The sequence below is a fragment of the Malaclemys terrapin genome, chromosome 2, assembly GCF_027887155.1.
Source record: "Malaclemys terrapin pileata isolate rMalTer1 chromosome 2, rMalTer1.hap1, whole genome shotgun sequence".
Lineage (NCBI taxonomy): Eukaryota > Metazoa > Chordata > Testudines > Emydidae > Malaclemys > Malaclemys terrapin.
This window is the reverse complement of record NC_071506.1, coordinates 234,754,295-234,764,038: the sequence shown is the minus strand read 5'-3', so window position 1 is coordinate 234,764,038 and position 9,744 is coordinate 234,754,295.

The following is a 9,744-nucleotide window of genomic DNA, read 5'->3' as shown; positions in this document are numbered from 1 at the left end:
TACGGAGAGCTGTATATACTCAAGAGATTTATATAATGTGATCTCCATTCTTCCACGCTTCAGTCCATACTGAGAACTTCAGTCCACACTTACCTCATCTGAATCCATTACCTACCTTCTTTCTTTTTCCATAAGTGCATTCAACCTCTCTCTCTCTCTCAAGGAGAAAATTCCACAGTTCAGTCAATAGGATCATTGAATTTGCATCATTCTTCGTTGTTAGCTTCATATTGCTGGTAGTTGATAAAAGGTTAAATAAATGGTAGCAGTCAGACCTAAATAAATACAAAGCAAATTTAAACCGGCAGCCACATGCACATTGAATGGACTTATATTGATTTTCAATTGCCACGAGGTTCCAAAATCAAGTCCCAAGCTGCAGCCTAGCAGCTAAGTATTATCTTTACATAGGTAACAAAGGCGACTTTGATGGCTGGAACTCTTTAACAAGAAAGAACAAACACAGATGGGGCACTAAGGTGGAAGGAACATTCACAGGTGCAAACTCTGACCTCATATAAGGCTCTCTAACCCAATGTCACTTGAAGCCTCTGGAGCAGTTAAGCTGATCCTAGCATCAGGCAGCACTTGGGTATTATACAAACATTTTGCATGTATATATGTAGAGTATATGGCACATCCAGGGAGTGATTGAGAGGGGAAGTCAGTTTGTATAAAGAAAAATCCATAAGACTCTTTCATTTGAAAAGCTTATACTGAAGCTTGGAGCACTAAGAGATGACCCGACATATAGCATCGCCAGCACAGATCTCAAACTTTTAAAATTAAGTTTTGGGTTGCCACCCGAATTGTTTTCAGCCTTCTTAGCCATCTTTCTCTCTCTTTTAATGCAATTGCATTTTTAATTTAAAGGAAAAGGTCATGAGATAGGCTATATATTATAAATCTTAGTTAAATAAGATTAAGGGGAATCCAGGTCAAGTGCAAAATGAAAAATGTAGTAAAATATATACGTAGTTGACTGTGTCAAATTCCCCACCAGCCACTGCAGAGATTAGGTACTTCTTATCTCAGGTCTACAGAGAGGCACTTTAACAAGGTCTAAAACATTCTGGAATCTGGCCCTACTAGTGGCACAGTTCCCCCTTCTTGGGGTTCTCCAAAACCGCATCCAGGCTCTTATAAGTCAATAACACTCCTTCTTGGGATCTGCTTTATTAAAAATATCATAATTCAAATATCATCTTAAATCAAAACTAGCCTTTCCATAACTCTAGAGTTTCTACAGCCCCTTGCTGGGCTCAAAGTTCTTTCCCATAACAGACAAACAAACTAGCCTACTTACAAGTTTTTTTTTTCCTAACAGAGCTGCTTGTTTGTCTTTGATCAGAGACCAGTGATCTACAGGCTCTCACCTGATTCCTAGCCTGAAACAAATAATCTGGGAGACAGCTAATTAGTCACAGACAGCGCTAAACCCAGCTCCCTTAAAAGGCCATCTCACCCTGTGGTAAGCACAATCATTTCAGCGGATGAGAACCTCTTCAACAAATGGTTGATAAATTCCCTAATTAATGGGGGCTGAAATATTCTCTTCCATATATTCGAAACCCTTCTTCCAGCTCACCAATGTGATTGCCATTAAGACGTACACCTTTAGTGACATTTACCACAGTGGTATATGAGGTTCAGTATTTGTCTTATGTTCTAAATCTCAGATACCATTATGCAGTTATTAGTAGAAAATGGTGACATTTTAACTAAGATCACTGTAGCATCTCTTGTTTTGCTTGGATAAACATGCAACCAATTCACTCTTATCCAAGTCCCAATTTGGCAAAACACCAGAAATGCAAAGATATTGCACCATCTGGGTCTGCTGAAAACAAAAAAACAGAGCTGCATGTCATCCACACAATGGTAGCACTTCAGTCCTAATCATTTCACTATCTACTCCCATGGGCTCACATGCACATTGAAGAGGAGTGACAGAATATAACCTTGTGGCATGCCACATGACAGCATTCTGGGGCCAGATGAATAACTATAAATGCCACCTTCTGGGGTTTTTCAGAGACAAAGGATATAACTCCCTCAGCTAACTTAAACACTGCAAACCTGGTCTAAATATGACTGACCTCGTTTGGCTACATGAGAACTTAAAGCAAGAGTGTGGCCAATGTAGTAACACAGGATATTAATCTTCTATCCCAAAGGTCATGGTAAATTCTACCCTTGTTTCAATTACCATTTTAAAAAGGAGATTAGGAAAGAAATCCTAGGAAGCAAACATTATAAGTAGGACAATTGCCTCTTTTCCCCATTGCAGTATCTGACTTCTTTTCTTTCTTATGTGCAATTTGACATCCATAGAAACTTGCAAATGAGTAAATGTGTCTTCTTCTTCATCTTATCTCATCAGTTGGGGTTGGTCACTCTTGTTCTTCATCTCCAAGTGCATCTTCTAAGTTGACACCAACCCTTTTCATGTCTTCCTATGGTATGTGTACACTGCAATTAAAAATCCATGGCTGGCTAAGTGGCTCAGGCTAAGGGACTGTTTAATTGTGGTGTGGAAGTTCAGGCTCCAGCTGGGATCCAGGCTCTAGGACCCTGGAAGGTGGGCCCAAACGTTTACATCACAATTAAACAGCCCATTACCCCAAGCACAACATGCCTGAGTCAGCTGGCCTGTGCAGGTGTCTAACTGCAGTGTAGACATACCCCTTCAGTGTCTCAAACTACCTTTTTCTAGGTCTTCCTTGTGGTCTTTGTCCCATGACTACTAGCTCTTGTATTTTCTGGCTAACATATCCCACATCTAATCATTGCACATGACCCACCCACCTTTGTTGATACTTTCTCAGCTTTTCCATGATGGGGGCTACTTGCATCACGGTTCATATTGTTTCATTGCGTAGCCTATCTCATCCTACCCAGCATCCTCCTGAGCATTCTCATTTTGGCAGTGTGAAGTAGTGGTTCTTCTCTCTTCCTCAGTGACCAGCATTCCAATCTGTATGTCATCGCAGGCCTAATTACGATCTTATACACTTTGCTCTTTAGTTTATTTGGCATATTCTTATCATGGAGAATTCCTATTAACTCCCTCTATTTACTCCAAGTACTCTGCATGCAGCTCCTAACATTGCATCCACATTCCCATCATGGCTCAATGCTGAACCAAGGTATTTAAACTGCTGCACAGATGAAAATTCCATACCACTTAGTTTTATTGACTTCTCTTTGTCCATCTCTATGAAGAATCACATGTATTCCATCTTTTGTTGGCTAATTCGTAAGCCATTTTCTTCAAATGCAGCCCTCCATAGTTTTAGGTCCCTTTCCATGGCACAACATAATGTCAATTAAAAGCACGCTCCATGGAGCGTCTCTCCATATACCCTGTCTTGAGGTATCCATTACAATCATAAATATGAATGGGCTTAAGGCAGATATTTCGTGTAAGCCTAACCTCACAGTGAATGACTCATTGCAGCCACAGCTGCGTCTCACTATTGTTGTGCTACCATCATACCTCTCCATAATAGTCTGAACATATGTCTCCGGCAGATTGCACGACTTCAGGCATCACTATAACAATTCTCTAGGAACTTTGTCATAAGCCTTCTCTAAATCCACAAACACTAAATGCAGTTCCTAGCATTTCTCCCTATACTTTTTTGAGATATTCGGGTTGCAAACACTGCATCCATTGTTGACCTTCCTAGCATAAACTCTAATTGGTTGTCACTTACTTAATGCTCCTCTCCTCCCAAAGTTGTTTCTCAATATTTTTTTCCAGCCATTTCATTGTGTAATTCATTAACTTGATGGATCAGTAATTACTACATTCTTGCACATCTCCTTTATGCTTGAAGCTAACGTCCAATGTGCTCTGCCTCCACTCATCAGGCAGCTCCATTCCCCATTGCTATTGAGCCTTGATACATTATCTTATAACCCTTCCCGATGTCCACGGATTTTGACCACTTCCATTTCGTCTCTTGTACATAGGCTGCATGCACTCTCCTACTTTTCAACACCTCAGCAACTTATACAGATTTCCCTGTCACTGTTCCCAAGTTCAGGGAAATCAAACATAGTTCTTCAGCTTGCTTCTTTAGCCACATGCACCCAGAATACAGTAGCCTTTTTCCGATTTCCACAAGTGTCAAGCAAAGCGGTCACACATTGCTTCTAGGGGATGCCATAGCATTGTATGGTTATACTGCCTGAAGACAAAGACCCATACTGTATGTGTCATTGGCATTACTTTTACAAACCAGCTGGCCAGTCCTGACATTCTTGGTTTGAAATCAGAATCCCTTCTAGGTGGACTGCCTACCATGGCTAACAAGGCCCATTTGCCCAATGCAATCTGGTTATAAGGCACCAGACACCTGCCTTTCACACCACCCCTTTCTCAGGGCATGTGTGAGAGCTTGTCCTCATACCCCTATTGACCATGACAGCTCTTTAGGGAGAGTTAATGTGTAAGAAAAGAAAATAAGTCTAGTTTCTATAGTCCTGAGTCGTCAAGGGAAATTGATGCAAAATGTATAAGCAAACAATTTTTGAATTGTTTCAGCCTAACCCACTCTGAATCAAAACTCTCACAATCTTCCACTTTATTTACTTTAGTATTTTTTCTGTATGACACTATTTACACTCAGGTGATTTTCACATTTTGATGACAGAAGAGCATAGAATCATAGAAATGGAAGGGATCTTGAGAGGTCATCTAGTCCAGTCCCCTGCACTCATGGCAGGACTAAGTATTATATTGTATATTAGCATATTGTGTGTCTGAGGGATTACAGCTAACTCCTTCTGTCTGGTCCTATGCTCCTTAACTCTGAGTCATACATCAGCTTTTTGGTGTCAGCTATCACAAATCAAGTGCCAGGAGTGTACATTTTAGGAATAAAAATGAATATAGAGACAGCACCTTTCAGCCTGCTCAAATTAATGACAAAAGCTATGTCATTCCATGAGATCCATGGGGTGGATCTGAAGTAAGCAGAAACTAAATCAACATGAATCTGTCACAGTGCATAAATGGGGTCTTCTCTGAATGCATCTGTGTTCTAAACAGAGATTTCTGAAGTCTCTACTGCACATCCACATTAGTCCCAGTCATTCTCCAGAAAGGAAATTTGCCTAGCCCTTACGGGGTGTTTTTAGTCCATCAGATCTATTTTTTTTAAATGTGTTAAAAATCAAATATGTGTCTTGCAGGAAAGAACCTCTGTCCAATAGGTGTCCAATCGTCTTTGCAGTTGCCAGTAGTTGTGTGTTCACATGTTTTTACACACAATATTCAAATATAGTGCTTTGCCAATGTTAAGGTTAAAAAGTACACAATAGAAAAAAAGAACATCAGGCTGACTGTGCGTACTCCCTAGAGAATATGTTCTCTAAGTCCCCATGAAATCAGATTGGCAGCTTGTGAAAAATATAATTCAGCTCCCATATGTCTCATTCCAAGCTATGGGATAAAATACCCTTGTTCTTCACACCAGCACTCAGAAATGTCGAAATACTCAGCTCTCAGCATAAACATATTTAGAAACACAGGAGAAAATTACTATGCATTATCAAAAAAATATTTACACTCTTAGAAGGTGCTGAGAATTATTCAAGTAACACCACCTTTAGTTTTGTGCAATTTTCATCCTGTCTCTTCTTTTTTAACTATTCTAGCTACTAACCTAATACTGTTTTAAATGTGCTTATCTGTATATTTTATTTTCTGAGAGCCTAACTCTGCCTTTGGTTACATCCAGGCAATCTTGTTGACTTGATTGGGGCTGCGTCAGTGTTTTACCTGTTTTTCTTGTATTAGACATGTGATTTGTATGGTGAGATAAGAAAAAAGGTTAATGAGTTTTATATATATGTATATATAAAAAAACATGAGCTAAATGGAAATGCATGCAAATTCCTGTTAGATAGAATTGTCTATGAAACAGCAAAGGTGATCCACTGTTTTAGCCAGTCATTTTGTCTAATTACTGTGGAGACAGAGCTGGTGTAAATGGCATCCTGAAAGCTAACTTATAAACTGGTCACACTACTACTCTGGTGTCTGCACGCCTTAAAAATTCCCTTTCCCTTTTGAAAGATAAGCATTTTTGTGGTACTTTGTATTTCTTCAGTTCACAAAGATGTTTCTGTATTTCTTTGCTTATTTGTCCCCCTGAGTTGCATTATCTTCCTTTCTACTTCCTTTCACACAAAATTGACCAGATTCTAATCTCAATTACACTGATGTACATCTGGAGTAATTGTACTGACTTTAATTACATTATTTCAGATTGAGATCAGGATCTTGCTCTGTGTTTCCTCTTTAGTTTCTTTTAATTACTTTGGGACAAATTCTGAAGACTTTGTTGAGTTTTTAGTCAGTCCTTATTCAAGTAATTTCCCATTGACTTCAATTGGAGTTGTCATTGAGAAGGAATTGGCATAAATTGTGTAAGAATCTCCAAATTTGGCCCTTTGTTTTCTCTCCAACACAGCTTCTATTAATTGCCCATATGCTTGAAGGGTGTTTTCTTCTGATTGGAGCATCCACCTATCAATCATATTGATTTAAGGGGCAAGACTCCCTTGCATTTATTATCTGGTCTTTAAAAGGCCAGAAATTCTTTTTTTGGTAGAGCAGGTAAACCTGATGGGGCATTACACTATGCTCACATATTTTGCTTTTAACATTAATATACCGTCCACACTACAACTATGACTTTATAATCAGTTAGAGGAACAGTCATTTTAAATAGTTACTTGTGACTTGTAACCTGAAGAACAGCTCTGTGTAGCTTGAAAACTTTTTTCTTTCACCAGCAGAAGTTGGCCCCACGAAAGATATTACCTCACCCACCTTGTTTCATGTGTAACATGAGACAGTGTTATGTCTGCACAGTATTTCTTCTGACATTACAACTATGTTTTTGGATCCACACCTACCACACTCCCTCATTATCTTTAATGAACATATTCTGAGTCATTCTGGCTTGCTCAGAAGCAATTACCTGTGCCAAGAATGATAGGTATTTTTAAGGCTCCTTTCTTTCCACACCCTTTCCCCCCCCCCCATCTCGATAGTAGATGCAGTTGCTTTGCAGCTTGCTATATTCAGATTTGTGAACAATGGTGTGAATGCTATGTTCAGCAAAGGAAGATGCTGAGAATTTTAAACTGCCCTGCATATTCCATGTCGAATAGCTAGAAATGCCCTCCGAAATAGCCTATTCATGAAGGAGAGAGAACCCAACTGTCGGGCACCCACATCATGAGGAAAGTGCACTGTGGGAGATCATAATTACACAAAATTATGGGAAAACTGGCTGGTACAGAGGCACAGTTAAGAGTGCTCCTACACATAAACTAACTGTATGTAACAGGTTATAGAAACTGACTTGTGGACCAGGCCATACTAAGCAGCCAGAAAGACCATCATATGTTTAAGATTCACTAGTTATTAATTAGTAATTAATTACCAATTGTTATTTAGTTTTTATCTATATACCATATTGACAAAACCCATGTTTTAGCCAGTGTCCCTGACCAGTTAAAGGCATGGTCAAAAGTTGCTGTGTGAATGGGACCTCCGTCCTTTGGCTGGAGGACAGCGAACCTGATCCTGCATTCCCTACTCAGGCAAAATTCCAAGTTAAGTCAACAAGAGTTTTGCCTAAGAAAAGATGATGAGATTGGGGCTAGTCTTTGCAAGTCACAAGATTAGTTAAAAAAAATTCTGTAAAAGATTCTGTTCAGCAGCTGATGCTGTTCAACAGCTGATATTCTGGTATCCACCAGCCAAGAAACTGAGGGATCTGTGGGTGTTAGATTCATAGATTCATAGATTATAGGACTGGAAGGGACCTCGAGAGGTCATAGAGTCCAGTCCCCTGCTCGCATGGCAGGACCAAATACTGTCTAGACCATCCCTGATAGACATTTATCTAACCTACTCTTAAATATCTCCAGAGACGGAGATTCCACAACCTCCCTAGGCAATTTGTTCCAGTGTTTAACCACCCTGACAGTTAGGAACTTTTTCCTAATGTCCAACCTAGACCTCCCTTGCTGCAGTTTAAACCCATTGTTTCTGGTTCTATCCTTAGAGGCTAAGGTGAACAAGTTCTCTCCCTCCTCCTTATGACACCCTTTTAGATACCTGAAAACTGCTATCATGTCCCCTCTCAGTCTTCTCTTTTCCAAACTAAACAAACCCAGTTCTTTCAGCCTTCCTTCATAGGTCATGTTCTCAAGACCTTTAATCATTCTTGTTGCTCTTCTTTGGACCCTTTCCAATTTCTCCACATCTTTTTTAAAATGCGGCGCCCAGAACTGGACACAATACTCCAGCTGAGGCCTAACCAGAGCAGAGTAGAGCGGAAGAATGACTTCTCGTGTCTTGCTCACAACACACCTGTTAATGCATCCCAGAATCATGTTTGCTTTTTTTGCAACAGCATCACACTGTTGACTCATATTTAGGAACACAGATATCTCTGAAGATCTGGACCTGAGTGAAAATCTTGAGGTCAATCTTAAAGCCATTAGCTCCCATGGCAACACAAGCCAAAGATCACTGAACGTGATGCATCCTTGATATCAATAATTGCAATAACTATATATTACATATGTGACGTTGCAGTCTCTATGATTTTATAGAAGTATGCTAATGAGTGAATATAATGGAACTGGAATATGTTTCATGCAAAAGGTCTCTTGTAAGGTATCATTACAAAGCTTATAATCTACTGAGTGTGATCATCCTATTTGTATAAACGTACCACTCTCAGGGCCGGTGCTACCATTTAGGCAAACTAGGCAGTTGCCTAGGACGCCAAGATTTGGGGGCGCCAAAAAGCGATGCCCCCAATTTTTTTTTACCACGTTCCTACTCCCCGAGCGGTCGCTGCTCCACTTCTCCCACCTCCCAGGCTTGCGGCAACAATCAGCTGTTTGGCACCGCAAGCCTGGGAGGGGAGGAGAATTAGAGTGGGGGCGGCGTGCTCGGGGAGGAGGCGGAGCAGAGGTGAGCTGGGGTGGGGAGCTGCTGCACGGCTCCCCGGGGGGAGGGGAGCTGCCGCGGGGGGGAGCAGGGAGCTGCCGAAGGGCTGGGGGGGGCGCGCAAGGTGGAAGTTTCACCTAGGGCGCGAAACTTCCTTGCACCGGCCCTGACCACTCTTGTATCTGAAACTAGAAATATGAAATATAACTCTGAGGGCCTACTGTAATTATGCAAAGTGTGGGCCATTAATGGTGGTTTGGAATCTTGATGACTCCCATTAACCAGGACAATTGTCTGCAGCTGGCTGTGTTTTACCTGTAAGTCTCCCTGTAATATGTGTGTGCTGGCAAGAGGGCAATGAAGTCTTGCAGTGACATGTGATCATGTCACCTGAACTGGAATCCATCTTTAACCTGGTGTCTTTCCATTGAGAAGGAGGGGGTGGGAACCCAGAGAGAGACAAAGGATTCCTGCCTTATGCAAAAGATATATAAAGGGATGAAACAGAACAAAGGGAGGAGAGAGCCATCTTGAGGAATCCCCTAGCTACCACCTGAGCTGGAACAAGAGCTGTACCAGGGGAAAGGATTGTCCCAGACTAGGAAGGCATCCAGTCTGAGAAAAGAAACTCATTGAAACATCTCTAAGGGTGAGATTGTTACCTGTATTCAGTTGTATTACTGTATTAGGTTTAGATTTGCGTGTTTTATTTTATTTCACTTTGTTCTGTCTGTTACTACTTGGAGCCACTTAAA